Genomic DNA, 21,543 nt, shown 5'->3' on the forward strand with positions numbered 1-21,543 from the left:
TAAAAAAAAAAAAAATGGTTGCAGCTTCCGAATTAATCTAAAATGGATGCTGTCCAGTAGGTGGGAGGGTCTGCTAGGGAGGGTGTGCTGCTGATTGGCTGTAATGTGTCTGCTGACTGTGAGGTACAGGGTCAAAGTTTACTCAATGATGACGAATAGGGGGCGGACCGAACACCGCATGTGTTCGCCCGCGGTGGCGGACGCGAACATGCTATGTTCGCCAGGAACTATTCGCCAGCGAACCGTTCGGGACATCACTAGTGACAATGCAGGGGCATGATTTATACACCAAAATTACTACATTGAGCTAACTTTTCCTAGTATGTTAGTTTGTAGTTTAGTATATTTTAGTATCTAGTTTGATGAATTTAATATCCTTTTCAGCAGCTGCATGGTGGCATGTAGATTGACTTGCATTATGTCCTTTTGGTCCTTAAAATACTGTAGCAATGTTAATGTATTGACTATTTCATTTGTCTAAACGCAAATTTGATTGTCTTTCTAAATAAATCCAAGTAATGCCACTTCCCATTCATCTCAATTGTGAACTTTTCTGCTTAAGCACTGAGTGATATGAATAAGGAGAGAAGCCATTTTCATTTGCAAATGATTTTCTTTTATCAAGTTTTATATTTTGCTTTATGTTTAAAAAAAAAAAAAAAGAAAGAAAGAAATTGATGCAATTCAAACCACCGAAGTGTATTAATATTGAAGAATGATAATAAAGGTTAATTATGTCCTACTGCTATAGCACAGTATATCTTGCACTTGAACAAATACTTATGGATGAAATGATAAAGGTTCATTTCCTAAATGCCTGTATTGTTATTTTGAGTTATGAATAATCTGACCTTTATAGAAATCAGAGCTCAGAACCAACATAATTTAACCTCAATAAATATTGTAGCATAAACTACCTTTTTCTATGGTCGATCTTACTGTAGCTTGTTTTTCATTTAAGTACTCTGAGAGTGAAATATGTCATAAGGATGAACTGCTCTACTTATGCAAATTTAACATTCTCACAACCCAACCTGAACAACTGATATTTCAAAATAATTTGATTTTCTATTAAAAGAAAAGGGTAAATGTCATTCATTCCACAAAACTTTGACAATATTGTTCTTGCAGTAAAGTTATCCCTTTTGTTCATATACATGCTTAAGGTGATTTTTTTTAAATCCATTTTAAGAAACCTTAGGTTGGCATGGCTCATAGTGATATTGTATTTTTTCCAATCTAATACCCTACTGGCACCTATGACTGTTGTGCCATGTCTAATATAGCAGGCCAAATTTTGCAGCTTCTGCTGCAAGACACCTTGCAAGTTACGGGTACATGTTTGGGTAGTCTGAGCACAGTAACTACCAAATATGTGCTTTAAATTATCTATTGTTCTTTTATAGCATGTTGCCATATATTATTCATTCTATAGTTTGCAATTCAGCTCATTGGCATGGTCTGAGGCAGTTTTGTTATCTATTTCATGTATTTGTTTTTTTTTAACATTAGAGCGTCTAAACACAGGTTATCACTACATCATGTTTTATGTAGAGGATTGGAGCTTATATTGGTCAGGTATTTTGAAAGTGATTGACAGTAGTGATTTTTGAGGTTCAGATATACCTATCTCATTTTGTACATTTTATACTGATTGAATACTGAATGATATAGACAGGGCCGGACTGGTCCACCGGGATACCGGAAAACTTCCCGGTGGGCCGCAGCACCTGAGGCCGATCAGACAGCCCTAATCATCAGGATAATGCTATTTAAGTATTTTCCCCTTGGACTGTGCCAGCCTGTCAGTCTGAGGGGAGTAAAGGGAGAGGAGCTGGGGGTTGCTGCGGCCTCAATTAGGCTGCTGGCAGCCGGAGGGTGATCTGTCAGTCTCCCTTCACAATTTATATAAATTTCGGCTGCATGCCCCGCCCCGCACGGAAGCCCCATCTCCTGAATGGAAGCTGCGTCTCCCGATGCAAGCTCCGCACCCCACACACATTGCTGACCGCGCGGGAAGGAGGAAGCCACAAAATGGCAACTTCACCTACCAATGCCAGGTAAACTTCAGCTATGACAGCGATTGTGTGTGTGTGTGCCTGCTAGTGAGTGAGCTTTTGTGTGTGTGTGTGTCTGCTAGAGAGTGAACTTGTGTGTGTGCCTGCTAGTAAGTGAGCATGTGTTTGTGTGCCTGCTAGTGAGTGAGCTTGTGTGTGTGTCTGCTAGTATGTGAGCTTGTTTGTGTGTGTGCCTGCTGGTAATTGAGCTTGTGTATGTGTATGTGTCTGCTATGAGTGACTTTTCTGTAAGGAGCATGCGTGTGCCAATGACCTTTTCTTTAGTGAGCATTTCTACGTCAGTGAGCTTTTCTGTAGGGAGCATGCATGTGTCAACAAGCTTTTCTGTAGGGAGCATGTGTATGTCAGTGTGCTTTTCTGTATGGAGCATGTGCATGTTAGTGAACTTGTCTGTAGTGAGCATTTGTGTGTCAGTGATCTTGTCTGTAGTGAGCTACTGTGTGTCAGTGAGCTTGTCTGTAGGAAGCATGTGTTTATCAGTGAGCGTTTCTGTAGTGAGCATGTGTGTGTAAGCTTGTCTGTAGTGAGTATGTGTGTATCAGTGAGCATGTGTGTGTGTGTGACATTAAGCTTGTCTGTAGTAAGCTTGTGCTTGTCAGAGTTTGTCTGTACTATGTTTGTGTGTTTGTATATCAATAAGCTTGTCTGTACGTGTCAGTGAGATTGTCTGTCAGTGAGCCTATTTGTGTTCATCTGTGAGCTGTGTTTTAATGTCAATGAGCTTATGTATATCAGTGAGATTGTTTGTCTATGAGGCTGTATAGCTGAAGCTGTAAATCTGCATGCTGTTAGACTCAGAATAACAAGCAGTCTGCTGACGTGGTAGCCTGATCCAATCACAGTGCTTCCCCATAGGATTGGCTGAGACTGACAAAGAGGCAGATCAGGGGCAGAGCCAGCAAGATTCAAACACTGCCCTGGCCAATCAGCATCTCCTCATAGAGATGAATTGAATCAATGAATCTCTATGAGGAAAGTTCAGTGTCTACATGCAGAGGGAGGAGATACTGAATCACAGGATGCTGTGCACAGTGCCGCCCTGTGCTCTGCTGACAGGAGATCTGAGTGGATGGAGGCATATTATGCCTCTAACAACTCCGAAGTTTCTTGGTTCACTCTGAGTGACTGCAACTGCAGGTGTTCCTAGCTTTCAATGTAAACACTGTATATTCTTAGAAAATACAGTGTTTACATGAGTAAGGCTGCAGGGAGCTAAAGTTCTCACCTGAACAACCTCATTAAGCTGAAGTTGTTCAGGTGACTATAGTGTCCCTTTAATTTATAGCATGCTCCTCCAGCTGCTTGAGATCATACTCAATTACCTTTTCATTCCCTTTCCATTTTGCCAGTAGCTGCAATTCTCTGCTAACTTCATTTAGTGATCACTTCCAAGTCCCCCCCCCCCGCTACCTCTTGTCTCGAATCCCCAATATAGCCTTTAGATTGTAAGCTCATGAGCTATTTAACTAAGCACTTTATAAATGCCAGTAATAAATAAATAAATAAATATTATTCATGCCAAAGATTTGTGGGAGAAACTTCTCCATTTGTACTGCAATATGTGGCTCTTATCTGCTATTAGATTGCTTGTATGCATTATGTTGTAGTTTTGCATTACTTGTTTATTCCTAATCCCAACACAAAGCATTGGCAGCAGATCACTGGAGTGTTCAAGTGGTCAAATGGTTGCTTATTCATATTCATTTTAAAACATTTTCTAAGTAAAATAGTAAAAAAATAAAAAAAATTAATTTGCAGTCTAGTGTTTTATGAAAGCAAAACAGCAAATGTTGGATTATGGTAAATTACACTGATAACTGGATATTTATGAGACAGTATTTAGTATCTACTCAAATGTATCATATTTAATATATTTTGAAAGATGTCTACCTATATCAGGGCTATTGAGAAAGATCTGTGATGCATGTCCTATTAGAAAATAAACAGGTTTGTTTATTAACAGAATTATAAAAAGGATACGTGGTCATGCATTTAGACTTGAAGAAAGGCGATTTTGTCTACATCAGAAGAAACAGTTAATTACGATGAGAGCTGTGGCAAACCTGGCCACTTCAGACTATATGGCTATGACTTTAAAGGTTGCCCTGAACACTGCTGCACTACTATATTTAAAATGTATTTTGCTTACGGTGTGAAAATGTCTGCTTGCCTGTAATACCTATAACATTCGTATGCTAGCAGCCGAAAGCCGCTAGCATTCACATGGTTGTTTCACGAACACCCACTTTACCGGCTGTTCGTGAAACGAACCAAGTACCGAACCAGAGCCCACACACTGAGGGTCGTGTGGCTCCAATTAACGGATTGCAACATTGTTGCAATCGGTAGTTAAGTGCTTTCCTGGGTGGCCGTCGTTCGACTACCGACCACGCGGCGGGCGGGCATCTTGGATCCTTTGTTCGCCCAGCGGTGTTTGGTCGTCGAGCGCCTAGAACAAAAAGTAGTTAGAGTCAAGCCGAGGTCAAGGAGTACAGAGATCAGGGTAAATGAGAATACTAAAGCCGTGTCAAAGGAGTGTAGAATGGAGATTAGTCAAAACGGAGCCGAAGTCAATAACCAGAATACAGAATAAAGATAAAGCACTATTGGGAACAATAATGAACCACAACAGGGCAATGAACCTTGCCCTCTGAGTCCTTTTTATACTGTGGGTCATTAGGATGGTAGCCACGCTCCCAAGACATCTGAATTCGAACATTTTGGCAGGCTGTGACGGCATTAGCGCCATGACGTTGACGCACCCGTGCCCGTAATTAAAGGAGCCAGTTGCCAGCGTGAAAACCACTGAAGAACGAAGAGGGATGCTGGAGAGTATCCTTCTCCTTCTGTAAGAGGTGAGTACCATGGGGGACATCTCTGGTTACCAGAGAAGGCACCCTGCCACATTTTCATCAGGCACACACAAAGCTACACATGGGAGATGTTTATAGAATGCACACAGTGTTCCTATTGTATAATACATCATCAATTTGCACACATAGTGCTAATATTAAAACTAAGGGCTATAAAGTTATTTATTCCCCTGTAGCCCAGTAGTTAATGGCTAGGTCTTTTGTGCTTGCAACCTTGTTACAAGGAAATATACTTTCTCTTTTTTTATTATGATTTTTGTTAAATCAGATAAAAACAAATATTGTTTTATATTTTAGATGTTACATGCAGTGAATATTATATGTTATGTGGATCAACACATAAGAAAGCCTATTCACTCTTGCATGTTTACTCCACAGAAATCCAATTAGCGCCTGTAGTTTGTCCAAGTTTCAATAAGGACATTCACTAAATATATATAGAAAATATAAATTTGATAAACCTTCAGGCTGTAAGATTTGTAGCCGTGGGAGTGGTTAGCCTGCCTTTACAATGCCCAAGGCTTGTACCTCAAGATTGCGGGTGTTTGTGAGATGGAACCCCACCCTGCTCACCCTCCAAATCTAGTATATTACTCTTTATTTACAGGCCTAACCTGACCTTCTGTACTGGCACACTACAACTGACTTTGTCTTAGGTATCAGGGTCAAGTACAACATTTTGTCCCCAACCACAACTATATTTCACTTGTAGAACAAAATAGGCAGAAAAAAAAGATTACAATGCAGAGATTAAAATCACATCTCGGGGGCGGAGCCTGGCACTCAGGCTGAGCGGCTGTGTTGCACTTCAGCTCCTGCTATTCACTGAACTTCGAGGGGGTAAACCCCAAAAATCACAGCACAATCGCCCACCAGAGTCGAGGAATCATGTCGGGGATACCCGGAAGAATTGCCCGACACCAAATTCCAGACTCTACCACACCAGGAACCCGAAAGGGAACCCTGAGGCCTACCGGAGATCGAGTGCTGGGGAGAAAGCCGCTTCCCGCGCTGACTGACCTGGTCGGACGTACCTTGGGGGCATCACCTCCTACCCCCCCCCCTCTGGACCGATGGGGGTCATCTCGGTCCACAACAAGCGACTGGAAAAGCGGCTACAGGCTGAGCCTACAATATGGGGCAACACAGCAACGAGATGGGCGAACACGAGGCGCAACTAACATGGCGGCGGTAAGCACACCGGGCGAGACATCTGAACGCCACACAGTCATGCCGGACTACGAAGCCAGACTCACCGCTCACTTCGATGCCTTTTGGGCAAAGCTGGAGCACCGAGCTTGGCTGAACAAACGGAGCACAAGCCAGAGCCAAGAGCAATTTAAGCAACATAACTGCCGACGCATCACTCCTAAACGGCACAGGGCCCCAAGATGGCGCCGCAGGAGGAGAGATCCTCTGCCTGCAGGCATACTCGTGGGAGAAAAACAAGCATCGGAGCACAGTCGCAGAATGTTGGGGACCCCCCGTACTCCCAAGAACTCTCCCTACTCTTCTTCCGAGCAGGGAGCTGAGGGTTCCTCCTCATCGCCACCCATACACCCAAGGGAACGACCGGACTCCAGCAAAACCCTGGGCCCACGACCCTGGAGATGGGGTCAATGGACTTGTGGCAAGGGCCCCCGCTAAGGCCTCGGGCCGAAGACACAGGACACCCAAGCGACAAAGAACCAGGAGTTGCACGAGGGGACCCACAACTCTAAAGGCCAAGCGCCCGACGGGTCAAGACACCCACCCTAGAGAGGCAGACCTAAGCCTCTATAGAGCGGCGGATCAAGGAGGCAACCCCCCTCAACCAAATGGACTAGACATCGCATACTACAGCTTGACTCCTCCATGTGGGGTAGGCTGAATAACAGCATGGACGCCTACTACACTCGATGCCTTGGACTGCTCCAAGTAACAGAGAGAGACACACTGTCATACCCTGAGGGTTTTGCCCATAAGGTTTCTTTTCACATGCTCCGTAATGTTTAATGTTTAGTTTTATTTTTTTCCTTTTATGGTTAATACTCTACGAATGTCACCTAACAGATATACACTGGGTCACCAGCCTGCCTTAACAACTTAAATTGCACTTTTTATGTCTTATTCCCGTTGCTGTGCACCTCTTGGTAACCAGGACGCAACGGCTCAGCATGCGTAGTATTTAAACTCTACTTAACTGATAGCTTTGTGCAACTCTTGAGCAACTCTACCGTGATAACTTGCCTTACTGCGCTTGAGCGGGCCTATATGTATACTTCTATCTAGCTGCAACTCCTGTATATTTATACTCGTGCACTTACCCACAGGTCTATGCCACACATCCTAACAAATGGGGGCTCACACCCTCGTGCATATGCGGTCAATCTTATATGCAACTCATTCAGCGTGTCTTAAATTGCCCAGCATAATACTATATACATTGCGCTACTCTACTTTCTTAAGCACTCATTTGTGAAAACTCATGGCATACACGCAAAGCGCTCATGTGTAATGGCATTTGCCTGTGCACTTATTGAAACAATGCAACATACCCTGCCAAACTAATCACATACATGAACAGGTCTGTTAGCTAATCTATATCTCAGTATGAACGTTTTCGTATAACCTACACTGACCGACTAATATGTAATACTATATATATAGGACGTGCATGACTGTGCTGTGCCCTAGCTATTTCGTTAAAAAACGTGATACTACATTTTCCTTTATTTGCCTACAACAATGCACCTACTTTTAGCTGTGTTAATTAGTTAGCATGTTACCACTCAGATCCTATGATCCATATCCATAACTTTCTAATCCTAGTTCAACGACAAAACTTTAAAAAACAAACAACCTGTCTAGCCTGTAAAGTACTACTGTTGTAACGTTTATAAAATGAGGCTGTCATTCTAAGGATTACATGCAACAATTGTACAATCTGTTATGCATTTCGCACGTATTTCATGCATTAACCCCTTGTTTTACTTTCTGTACTGACCAATCTTATGCCTCAATAAAAACAAAGATTGACAAAAAAAAAAAAAAAATCACATCTCTTTACTCTCATATGCACAAAATGAGCAGAAAAAAAAAAAAATAGAAGTCCTACCCAGGTGGCAATTGTAAGTTCTGTGTACTAATTCTAGAATAAATTGCAAGGGGTGTCATTCACTGAGATTTAACATCTTTTTAACTATCAAAAACTATCTTACTAAGTTAGATGCCCTGTTGGAGATCAAAATCACTAGTTCTAGGCACACACTGAGTGCAATTGGGGGACGAATTTTTATGCTGTGTTTTTAGTAATAAAGGGTTTTTACATTTACCTGCTTTTCCAGTCTGATGATTTTACAAGATGGATTTTATGCATTGAAAAACCTGTTTCCGGCATTTCAGTCTCCAATATACTTTACAAGGCGCTGATAGTCTGAGCCACTTTTAAACGGCTCAGCACCATGTGAGTGGGCATTTTTTATCTATTATTTATATATTCTGTTTTACAGGCTATACTATGTCCTCTATTCTATTGTTTTAGGACAAGCACAACAGACAGATATATATGGTAATATTGCCTCTCATTTATTGTTATCTAGTATTTTATTTGCTCTCACCATTACTCTCACGTTATTTGCATTATATTTATTTGGTGTGTTTTGGAGTGATTCACATCTGTGGTGATTTGAGCATTTGCTCTCGACTCCTTTACCTTTTCTGTATTTTTTTATATATATACATACTGAGCATATCTGAGGTGCTCTGTTATTGAACAGATTGTTTAAAAAAAATCTAAATTCTACACGTGCCCAGTTACTCTTCTATCCAGGCAGCCATTATTCATTATCAGTGAGTGTAGAATATTGCATATTATATTATGGGTGAATTGAGATAAGTAACAGATTGTGTTCATAAATCATAGAGACTGACACACAGAATAATTATAATATATGTATATTACCATCATGCCGAGCCACCCAACAAGGAAGAGAAAGAAGAGGAACATATATTATAAGAAGTGCTTTTTCTAAGTAAGTCAAGCTTGTGTTGTAATAGAAGAAGTGGGGGAAGGGGGGGGGGAGGGGTAGCCATAAAGCTGGCAGCATCATGATTTGTCAATTTACCCTAGTGACGACTGTGAGGAAGAAAATACATTGTTTATGGAAGCTCTTGTGTGACACTCCATTGACATCAGTTTAGTATTATTGAGTACAAGCAACAGTACAGCACTGGAAGATGAGATGAAGATCGTCACCCGAATAATAAATAAATAAATAATAGCCCTACCACAAATAACAAGTAAAAACAAAAAGAAGAATTCAGCACTTGGAGATTACTGGTATTGTTCAAAGGCAGCAGAGTCACCAAATCCGGGCATCTCTTGTCTGGTAGAGAGAAAGAAGAAACAGAGGGGTGGTGTAGCACCAAATATGACCTTGGAAATATGTGGAATAATAAAAGAAGAACTAATAGTGTGATATGTACAATACAATTGGAGGAAGATTATAAAATCAAATCACTCACACCTTTTAGGACCTTAGGTGCAGCTCCAACATTTGCACTTTGGCAGAATGCTCCCCGCCTAGGGATATGATGTTGTCCACAGGTCAGCAAGTAGTCCTCCTCTAGGTTTATTTTCTCATAGACATGTAGGGGGAAAAAGATGAGGAGATATGGTGTAGTATGTCAGACCAAAGAAATAAAAATACAGCAAGGTTCAAAGTGTGCACTCACACTATGTATGAGTGTATGTTATGTAAACTTTATTGGGGAGTCTGATTCCCATCTATACCATGTGTGAACATTCATTTAAGTACCCTGCTTTTTGCTTGTTATCCGATCGCAAGTATTTTATGTTAAACAAGAGTTGTGTTCTAGTGTGATACGCTTATGCTTATGCGCACAAATATGACGTAACAGATGAAATTACAGACCTGGGAGCTGGATAGTGCTTCACTGTGAAACGCACGCCATCCACGAGGAACACAAATTAAAAGAATCCTTCAATCAACACTACCACATATATTGGGAAAACACACAAGAGCAGTCCGATATCCCTAAAGAAGTCCAGAGGACGAAACGCGTTAAATTCATACTACTCATCCCTTTGGGACTTTTTAAATTTGTTTTTATTGTTTCTTTTATTTTTTAATTTTTACTTTTCTTTTGGGATACTCTCCTTCATCTTTGGGATCACATACAGCTCAGGATTCCTGCTTTGATCCACTGGAAGTGGAGATATGCCCATATTGCTAATTATCCTGTAAGTGTAATTTTAATAATAAATTCCTTTGTACATTCTATCTTCACTATATTTCTCTTATGTTTATTACACGCTTATGAAGACTTACACGCAATATTGAAGCACCTGTATCTACATATACCCCTTTTAGGGGTGATAAGCTGACACATCTCCTGGCTCTATTGAGTTTTCTCCCCCTCAACATGCTCACCTTAAAGGGACACTATAGTCACCCAGACCACTTCAGCTCAATGAAGTGGTCTGGGTGCCAGGTCCCTCAGGTATTAACCCTGCAGATGCAAACATAGCAATTTCAGAGAAACTACTATGCTTACATTGCAGGGCCAAGTCAGCCTCTAGTGGCTGTCTTCCGGACTAGAGGCACATCTGCGACGCTGAAGGCATATTATGCCCCCATCGCGCAGAGCGTCCATAGGAAAGCATTGAGAAAGTTTTAACCCCTTCAGCCCAGCGGAAGGGGGACCCTGAAGGTGAGGGTCCCCCAAGGATGACATAGTGTCAGGAAAACGGGTTTGTTTTCCTGACACTATAGTGATCCTTTAATATTATATTACATATATGATGAAATAATTCCCCTTCATGTGTTGTGAAGGGGTGAAATAGTGACATTTTAGACAAAATCCATCAAAATTGATATGCTTTGTGGAATGAAATGCCCCAAACTAAACTGATTAGACCGAATATCTCTACTTAGCTTATTGTTGAAACATTACCGGTATTTGTATATAGTCCATATAGTTCCCTGGCTAAAATAATGCATTTGTATTTCAAAAGGATTTCTCTGTTCGATGCTTTTCTACATTACTTTGCAGATTGGATATCATTTACTACACAAAGTATATAGGCTTACCACACCACTAAATTATTTTTTCTTATTTATCCTAGTGGTGGACACATTTTAGGAGGGAAAGAAAGCAATACTTTCTATTCCCTTTTTGATGCAATGCAAAATGGCACCAACCCAATGTATGCCCATTTTTGGTAGTGAAGATGTTAAGTTGCTTTTCATCAGATAATGTGTAGAGGAAGAAAAATCAAGGATGGCTTATTTTGAAATGTTACAATAGTTTTTTGTTTGGGGAAGTGATATGATTGAAACCCCATGGTCTAAAGGAATTAAATACATTATTATTATTATAATTAATATTATTATTTTATAAAAAATATGGTTGAATTATATAAGCTATGCACATAATCTTGTGTTTTGTCTTCCATCTAGCACATTTAATATTAGCAAATCTAAATTAAATAATAGCACATTTAAGTCTACATGGAAGAAACTCAACGTAGATGAATACATATAGTTTAAAGTATATAATTTTTTATTTTTGTAGTTATCTCATCAGTAAGATTTTTTTAAAATCTCTGTTGGATAGGGTTTGGAAACAATAAAAAATTAAGTTTATTCTCTGCATAGGAAAGTATTGTGATCAATCAAAAGACAAATTTATTAAATTTAGGCTAGATCAGCTCGAAACATTCTCCAATATATCTATATTGGTAATTTAGCTGGTTTAGCTTACGTTTTCAATGTCCACATCACCAGAATTCATTTTTTGCAAATAAACCTCTAATTCTTTATGTGCAAAGTAACTGCTGCAAAGGAATAACAGTAATTGATTGCAACCTTGGAATCCTGCTGTGATGATGTTATTAAATAGCATACAGTACGTGCTTGTAGTTTACATCTTAGGATTTGTTCAAATAACCTTGTTATTTGCAATGGGCCAGGGAAAGCTACATTTTCTAAATTCACCTTGAAGTCAGTAAAAATAATTACAAATTTTAAAATGCTGCTCAGAATTGCATCTTAGTCATATTTTAAACAGATAAATCAACATATTCTATCTCACTCCTGAACCTGAATTATATATTTATATTAGTGAATAGCTTCTCATGTGAAATATTATGTGTGGGCTTGTTATCTTTTTATTATTTTTATTTGTAATTTTGTTGAGTGGTAAAGAAGAGGACATGTCACTGTGCAATTCAATAACGATACCGAGAATATTTCACAGTACAGGAAAACACTCGTAAGCACATAATTCGTCAGAGAATAAAACAAACATTTGGACCACTAATTTTAGTTCTAGAAGAAGGCTTAAAAATGTAAGCAAACATTACTCGAGGTATGAAAAAAACTGACAACTTAATTAAAAAAAAAAAAAAAAAAAGATAACAGGCAATGCAAACACTGCATATAAAACAAATTTTAATAAAATGAACATTGATACATGCACTGAGAGCAAATGCATAGTTTAAATAGACCACAGGTAGGTCAAAAGTCATTATAATAAGGTGCAGAAACAAGGGCTTCAAGAGAAGGTCGAAAAAGTGAGCAGTGTGCGGTAGAGATGAAAGCAGTTAGCCAGTTTCCAAATTTGGTAGGGGTATAACAAGCAGACGAGTTCCTCGAGTTGAAGCTCCACGAGTGTGCTTGGAAAGAACACTATACCAGACCCTGGTAGGAACAATAGCCATCACCACTGCACTATGGACCTTGCAACACCATGTGACCGAGTCCTTCCTGCCAGGGTAACCATAAACAAAGACTGCGGCTTCTCTTTCATTTCCTCCATACAGTCCTCCACAGGCAAACTCCATGTAGGAATATAGTCGCAGGATGAAGCAGCTATGCTATGCTGATGCTTATCTCCCTCTTCAAAGTAATAGTCAGGTGATTTCTGGATGTGTTGTTGAGATAGGGTAGCCCAGAACTTCTCACAGATGCATTCAAACAGACAGGATATCTGCTGATTGTCTTGATGCTTGAAGCCACAAGGCCATCTTGCAGGGTGTCTCTAGCACCCACACCATCTAATAGCTTCCACCATGGGGACTGAGATAACCCAAAGAGGGCGAGGACAGGAAGCCCAAGGGTTAATTGTAGCAACCGTCTAAGCCATAACACAGAGACATTAAGGGTTTTGTGCCACAAAGAGAGGGAGTAGACATCACGCAAGGCCTTTCTTGTAGGAGCATCAGTCTCCATGCTTGTGGGCCAAACCAGGGTTCAATCTGCTTAAAATGTAGCACCAGGCTCTGGCATACATGGGTTTATCATCTAAAGTCATAAATTCAAACAATAGTAGCTAGAAGGGAGGAATTTGGCTAAATGTCAGAGGAGCTATGAATCAGTGCATCTGTCCGACATAGCAGACAGGCACCATCCCTTTGGTCTCATTATTTTAATACTGGGTTGCGATAAAATCTTGTCATGTTAAGCACACAAATAAATCGTAAGCTATTTTACAATTAAACTTTTGGAAATGGACTGCCAATTTAAAGATGATTGTCGTTTTAAGAGCAAGAGACTGGTTTACTATGTTAAAAATGTAAATACATTTTAAAATAAAGAACTTTAAGGGTGGGGGGGGTCAGAATCGAATGGAGCAGAACACTTAGAGAGTGAGCACTTGCTTTATATTGCTTGGTTTGTGCCACAATAATCCATCTAAAGATGCTACTTCAAGCTCTTGTCCACTGACTTACCTGAATGTGATCACATGGTCAATAATGGTCCAAAAGCACCCATATGAGACTCAGAGTTTCTGCTTTGATATGGAGTCCTCCCACCCAAGATGATGGTGGGCATGCTTCTTCACTCGAGTCTAATGTCAGAGGCAGTGATATCACCAGTATCTCACAGTCCCAAGTCCCTCTGCATAAAGAAACTTCTATGAAAAAGCTCCTTCATAACCTGCAAATGTCTTTACAGCAATGCTACACCAGACTATTGTAAGATATTCAAAATTAGAAAAGAACCTGTGTGGTTTAGAAAACCAAAATGGAGGGGGGCAACAGAGACCAAAGCAGAAGCTAAATCATGGCCTGCCTTCTGCCAAGTCCCACCATCATGTCCTTAATCAGCGCCCCAGCGTGGGCTAAACTTATACACATTGAGAAAGCCTTACTGTGGTAGAAACACGATAGTGTTTTACTAAATATTTTATGGTATATTTGGTTTTATTATTTGTTTTCAAATAAAACTAGTCATTTTATGCAATTTGGAGCTTCCTGACCTATCTTCAAAGATTTTTCTGGAGGACTCGTTCTGTGATATCCCTGGTGGGGATTATACCACCTACACCTATTAGGATTGAGCAATACCTACATTTGCTCTCTGTTTGTGAGTATATCTCCTTTTATCTTTTTATTTAGTTATATAATACAGAGAGCACGGTATCCCATTTTTTATACATATATACTGAGGACATCTAATTGGTGTAGTACTGTGCAGTGAAAAAGAAATACCCCTACAACCCCTGAAGACGTCTCCTAACACAAAGACAAAGACTATCAACATAGACGGGGATTGTACCATCCAGGTGCATATATCTGGAGCTTAACATAAGCTCTAGAAAATTGTAAGTGCATTTTGTTTTTACCTCTAATCACGAGGGTTTAATTAATGTATACGCAACCTGAAGTCTGTGTAAAAACTGTGACAGAGACATTTTCCATCTAGTTGGGAAGGAGGGATTTGCTCGGTTGTCTCTTTTTAAAAGGGTGTCAAGTTTGAGTTGCACTAACGTCAATAACTAAAAACAGCAGAGGCAGTGGAGGTATACTATGCACAATCAAATATTTGCTAATGGTTCTGTGGATTGTAAGAGAAAGTTAATTTCAGAATAAACTTTGCCATAAATAATGGGGAAAAAAATGTAAAATATGCAACCATTTTCTTTTTGAAACATTACCGTGTCTTTAAATATCTATTTCTCAAATAATGCACTATAAAGTTTTTTCCATCTGAATCCTGATGTTTACAGTGACTCAGAATGATGCATAATTTATAATTCAATTATCCTCTGTTTATCTGAGTAAAACTGCACTGAAACATAGTGCTTTCATGCAAAACTGTTATCTTTAACTCAGATAAGGTTTACTGATTTAAATTTAAGTTGGACTCTAACAGTTGTATCAATATTAACAGAATAATCAATTCTAGAAACAATACTGTTTCTCAAATTTAAATGTTTAATTAAATTATTCATTATACAGATTTAATAAAATGTGAATATGAATCTAATTATTTTACACTTCCTCTATACAACCTAAATAAACAATTTGGTAAATGTGTTTATCCCGACAGCTTGTTAAAGATCTCACATTAAATACTGTGCTGTAAGCAAAATATTTAAAGGGAGAAAGCCTAAATTATTACAACGGCATAAATGAATAACAGACTCATGCTCATTTTAACTGTATTTCCATTGTTCTACATACTGGTAAAAAATTCAAGCTTCACCGTTGTAGATAAAATGTAGCCATCAAGCATAAAATAACGAACAGCCGGTAGGTTATTGCTGCTCATAAATATCGACATATTTTCTTGGTCAACACTTTAATTTGTGTTTAATGTAAGCACACTGCCCACATCTGCCTCCAGTGATAACATTTCAAGCTTAGTGTTTACCATTTTCAGGTTTGAACGTATGTCATGTCCACCCAGACAATATATAATGTGCTCACAGCAACTGTAGTGTAGTAAGGGTACCCATTGGAGCAGGGGGGAGGGAGTGGGCAGCACCTCCTCCTGGCTATGCACTATGATTGATTCTAGCATGTCAGAGTATTACCATGGTAGAACTTCACTCAGAACTCCACTGAGAGACAAGCCAGAGGAGCATGCCCTAGCTACTGCTGTGAACTTGGCCATGCTATAATCTGGGTCGGTGGGAATGTCACAGGAGGGTGTAGGGCATTGGAGATGGAAAGACAGACTAGGGGTTTGGGGTGACAAGACACACAAAGGGGTTTAAAATATATATTCATGGGGATGGGGTTGTGGAGATACACGAGGTTTGAGGTTGATGGAGAGAGAGAGAGACACACACACAAAGGGATAGAGAAAATGTCAAACAAAAGTAAGATAAATATACAAATATAGGGCAAGCGGTGGATAAAGAAGCATGTGTACAATACAAACAAATGGAGATATGCATTGGAGATTCAAGAAGGAGTTAGGAGTAAGTAGAGGCACGAGTTAAAAAATAAGGAGAGATGGGGTGGGAGACAAGTGGTGGAATAACAAAAAAGGGCATATACAGGAATGGAAGACAGGTGGGGTGGCAGGCTCAAGTGGGACAGAAGGAGAAGATAAACAATTGTAGACAGGAGAAAAGTACAGCAGCACACAAATACACATCTATGTACTTCACCCTATCCAAGTACATTTACAAACATTTACAAACAGAAACATAGCATATAAATAAGATTATAATATTGTGGATATTGGATAATGAGGAAGTTAATGTCCTAGTCAGAAGGTATGGGCGATCAATGCCATAAAAAAACTTTTTTTCAAACTTCAGGTGCACTCCTGGCACCATAACTACTACAACATATAGCTCATTCCCTGGTTTTCAAACTCAAACTTAAACATACATAATATTTTAATTAAGAACGTTACATGTAGATGAAACAGGTCTAGTTTTAGTCAGATACTGTCATGAGTTATTTTTTCCATCTACCATAGAAACCAAATAGTATTCTTAGCATCTCATATTAATCACTGTGGGGATGTTAAAACATTCCACTAAATATGCAATACAAGTAAAAAAGCAATGTTAATACCAGCACCGCTTCAAAGGTCCGAGCAGGTATGAAATGCATTAGCTTCCTCTGTCTAATTCCCCCTCGTCCCCTCATCCTCCTCCCCTCCCTCCCCCCATCTTACATGAACTTTTCTTTGCTAATTTTATCAGGAGCTAACCATAAAACCAATCCAATATTGGCCCCAGTTCCAACCTTTCCCTAATGTAAGCTCCAACGCCTATTATGCAAATGTTTGTCTGTTATCTTGTCAGATGCCTAAAGGGTTTCAATATTGACTCCAGGCACATATAGGCAAAAATAATATGCACAAATGTTTAAGTACAGTTTTCCTAACTCACATTGTTCATACTCTTAGTCTATGATCATGTCTATAAGAATAGCTAATAAGGTCAGTTACCGTGAGAACTTATTTATGTGGTTGCCAGTTCAAGTTAAAAGAGGCTGGCTAAAAAACAAACAAAAAAAAAAAAACACACACACACACACACACACACCCGCACATTCTCTCTCTATGCATGTGTATGGCATAGCACAGAGGGTGACACCATCCATTTTAGTTTCTGCTGGTTTCTAGAGTTGTCAGTTAAATGTTAGGTAATGCTGTAGTTTCAAGGTCATATGGCAACAGCACAGATGCCCATGATGGTGGTAAAGATCCCTGGTGGGTTCTTATTGATACATGATAGATCTGCTTAAAATGATGTGAAAGGGACAAATCCTTAAAATATATTTGTATCATGAAATAACTTTATTGGGAAACAATACAGGGCCCTGCCAAATTCGATATTCTAATATTACATTCTTATGAAAACTCAAATTAGGGACCACATTTTGGTTCCATTTATCATCCAAACTTTTCCAACTTGGACACAAATGCATCTTCACATACATATGAAGAGTTCACTAAACCTTTCAGTCTGTTATTCTTTTCATAGTAAAACAGGTTTTAGCTTGATGAATCTCTTAGACTCTAAGTGTATGCAAAATGAATCAGGGAAATATGACTGTGATAGATGGCACAACATTATAAACTGAAAGAGGTATGTAAGGTCAAAGTAACTTTATTATTTTTATTATCCGACATATAATTTATTATGAAATGTTCCTTTATAGATGTAATTTTTGACATCTAGAAATAAAGCTGGCGTCTTGGCACTAGCTATCGTCCATTAAATAAAAATGATAGATGGTATTTAATGGTGAATGACTACCCTATTAAAATATATTTTTAATTAAAAATGGCAAGCCAAAACATATACTGTCGTATCTCTAATGTAGAAATAAAGGATAATGCAGATACCATGTATTTCTTTGTTATATGTTCTTACTATGCCAATAGAAATCCACTTATGAAAGAAATCTACTCTACTCTACTATTATTATTATTATTATTATTATTATTATAAGTGAGGATACCATAAGATGCAATGACTTCAATGTGCCCATTTGTTCCATCAACAATGGAGTAAAATGACAGGTACATTTTATTTTATCTGCAAAACTATGTTTGTCTGCCAATGCAATCATAATGTACAGATCACATTACTAACACATTTTAAAACAGTATTCCTTCTGAAGCACTTATATGTAAAAGTATTTGTGTAAAATCTACTCAAGGAAATACTTTATCAGGGGAGCACCACCAAATCAGATCACCATCCACTCAATGTGCACTTCCTGTCAGTCCAGCCGGGTACAGGAAACAGAAACTCCTGTTCCGCACGGAGTTTCTGTTTCCTGTACCCGGCCGGACTGACAGGAAGTGCACATTGAGTGTGCACCTTCCTATCACTCTGGCCGGGCACCGCGGACCGGAGAGGACCTCGGCCACGCTACAGGGGAGGGGAGAAGCAGCGCTGCAGCCACCTGAGGCTCTTTACAGAGTGCTAAGGCGGCTGCAGCCTTAGGACCGGCCCTGCAGCGGCCGGTTTTAAAAGGATTTAGGGCGGCCTGGGGGGCAATTGCCTCCCTGCCCCCCGGCCCAGCCCGCCCCTGTACTTTATGCACCATAGCTGCTTTGGCATACTGTAGTAGATATGGCGTGATGAAGCTATGTATGTAGTCCATCAAGTTGTATGCCAAGCAGTTTTCAGTTGGCTTGTGTATGGCAGAAATATTTATTTCATCCAAACCACCAGAAAAAAACATTTTTTATTTATTTTTTAAATTGGGCAGCCAATAAAGCAGGAACAAATTGACTAATATCAATAGTGTGCTACAATGCAAAAACAGTTACAATGTTGCCTGGCCTAATGGCTATTCAATATCAGATATTTTTGCAATGCCAATTAAGAGTTGCCAAAATGTGATTATTTTATATCTGGATTAGAAAAACAGTAAGTGAAATAACTTTGTAATGATTGATTTTAATGTCCTGTTTCCTTTTGCTATCTTGTAAACTTATACATTGACATGTTGTTTGAATTCTAACACACTGTCGCCTATAATTAGTTCTCCTGAAAACTACTCCAGCAGTGCCATAGCAGTATACTCACAGCAGTTCTGCCCACCACCTATAAACACCAACTCACATCTACAACACTCCATTTCTTTCCAGTTTGCTGAGCTGTGTTCATCAATGTTCGGAAAACATGGACTAATCATCCAGGCACCAACAATCAAAACATAGAACAGTTTAAAATATCTGACATGTACGGGTATTTAAATAAACTGGTTTTGTCTAATCTATCTTGAAAAATGGGGAACATAAATTATTTTAAGTTGAAAAAAGAAGGTTTATCACCCCTTCTACTCTGAGAACAACAAAGCTTTCCCACAGATCCAATCTGTGGTGTGAGTGATTGGCCTGTAGTGTGAAACAAACACAGTAGTGCCCTGTCAGTTTATAGTAAAGATGTCTGTCGAGGTAGCAGGCACCAACAGGCAGAGCAAAGCCACTATAATGAAAGGTATTTAAAAAAAAAAGTCTCAGCATCCGCAGGATAATTCGACTTCTTTAGTTTTTGTTTGTTTTTAATTCACTGCCAGATTTCTTTTTTTTTATTGTGAAATCACTGTTACAAAACCGTTACAGACAAACATTGTGATGTTCTTCATTATATGTGGCTTCGGTACTTTACATTTTCTACTATACTCACGAAAGGATTACGTGCACCGATTCGTGAAATGAACAATGGACCACCCGGTCCCTGGCGTGTGCCGCCACTTAACCCCGGTCACCTTTCTTACTACCGAACGGCCGACCACCATACTGGAGGAGTGTGTTACCTCTTGATCGCCCAGAGCGTTGCGGTTTGCGGTTAACCACAGGTTAATTGACGGCCTCAGGGCATTCCCGTTCGTGCTTTATCTCCCGATAATCTATCTACCGAAAGGGTCACGAACGGGGACCACCTACAGCCTGGCGTGTGGCCTCAATTAGAATGTGGAATGTTGCGGTTAACCGCAGGTCAAGTACCCCTTCACGGCGGCTCACGAACAGCTGAAACATCCAGCCAGAGAGCGGGGATTCGTGCACAACTCTGGCCTGTACTCGTTCCACGAGTTTGATGCCGAGGTCCCGCTGCCTATTGAAACATGCAAAAACATGGCCGCCATCTCAGGCTCAGGGACCAAATATGCGAACGGACTTTATAACGAATAAACTGAGCATATGGTTCGTGGGTTTGAGGCGCTCTTCGGTGAACTATTACATCCAGACCGGGGCTATAGAATGAATGGTAGAAGTCACAAATTCTAACTAATAATGTGGAAGTTATGTATTTTTAACCTGTTTTTTGTGTGTAATAAAAACGTGGTGTTTAGGCGCTTGGAGATAATTGTATTGTCAAAATCGTTGGATTCATTATCTCCAAGCTGGGCGGTAACAAATTCAAACGATGCATTGTATTCTGATTGGTTGATCTCTTGTAACATTCCTGTATCCCATCAGGTCCAGAGGGGACTGTCCCTGGACCTGAGATTTTGCATAAATACCGATCCCTGTGTGCCATTAAAGCCAGTTCTTGTTTGACCTTCAAATCGCAGCCTCGACTTGTTTTGTGGGGAAAAGAGTATCCTAGCTGTATAATAGCTAGTGGGATTGTTCTACATTTGCAGGATTCGTATGGATTACCAGCTGCAGCAGTTCTCCTCACTCTCTACACTGGGATCCAGATTATCCAAGTGGTCCAGCTTCCAGCTAGCCTGGGAGTAACCGTAACAATCACTTTGAAGGAAGAGTGAGTGGCCCATTGGATTTCAGCAAGCAGATAATTATGCCTCTAGTATTACAGTAGAGCAGGGTAACCCAACTTTTGGGAGACTGAACTTGAGGAAGGTTGTCCTCCATCAGTTGTGTGGAGAGTTGTGTGCACTTGCTCACTTTCGACAGTGTTTTTTCCTGACAATAGCTGCTGGGCAACCAAACATAGAGTAGTCCACACACTCTTCTTTTCATCCCAGTAAATCAGAAAGTCCTCACTATGAGGCAAAGATGGCAACATCGGTAGGTTAAATGTACAAATCTTCCTCAACCAGCATGCTTCTCTTTTGCTGCTAATTATGGATCGTGTCAATAAGTATTTCCCTATAGTGTGTCAGACTGTTGGACCAAAGTGCCACTTTCCGCTTAACACTAGGATCACTCAGGGAATCAAGCATCAGTTCAGAGCTATTAGCAGTGCATTTGCCCAAACAAGAATACCTGACCACTGCTACTACATCATTATGGAATGTGCAACCAGGAACTACTTTCCTATTTTCCCGGGGCATGACCTGTCTCAAAATGGCATTACTGTGGCTGAAAGAACTGCCACTAGTGGCCCAATTATTGTCCAATCCTCAC

Source organism: Pelobates fuscus, chromosome 4, assembly GCF_036172605.1.
Source record: "Pelobates fuscus isolate aPelFus1 chromosome 4, aPelFus1.pri, whole genome shotgun sequence".
Taxonomy (NCBI): Eukaryota; Metazoa; Chordata; class Amphibia; order Anura; family Pelobatidae; genus Pelobates; species Pelobates fuscus.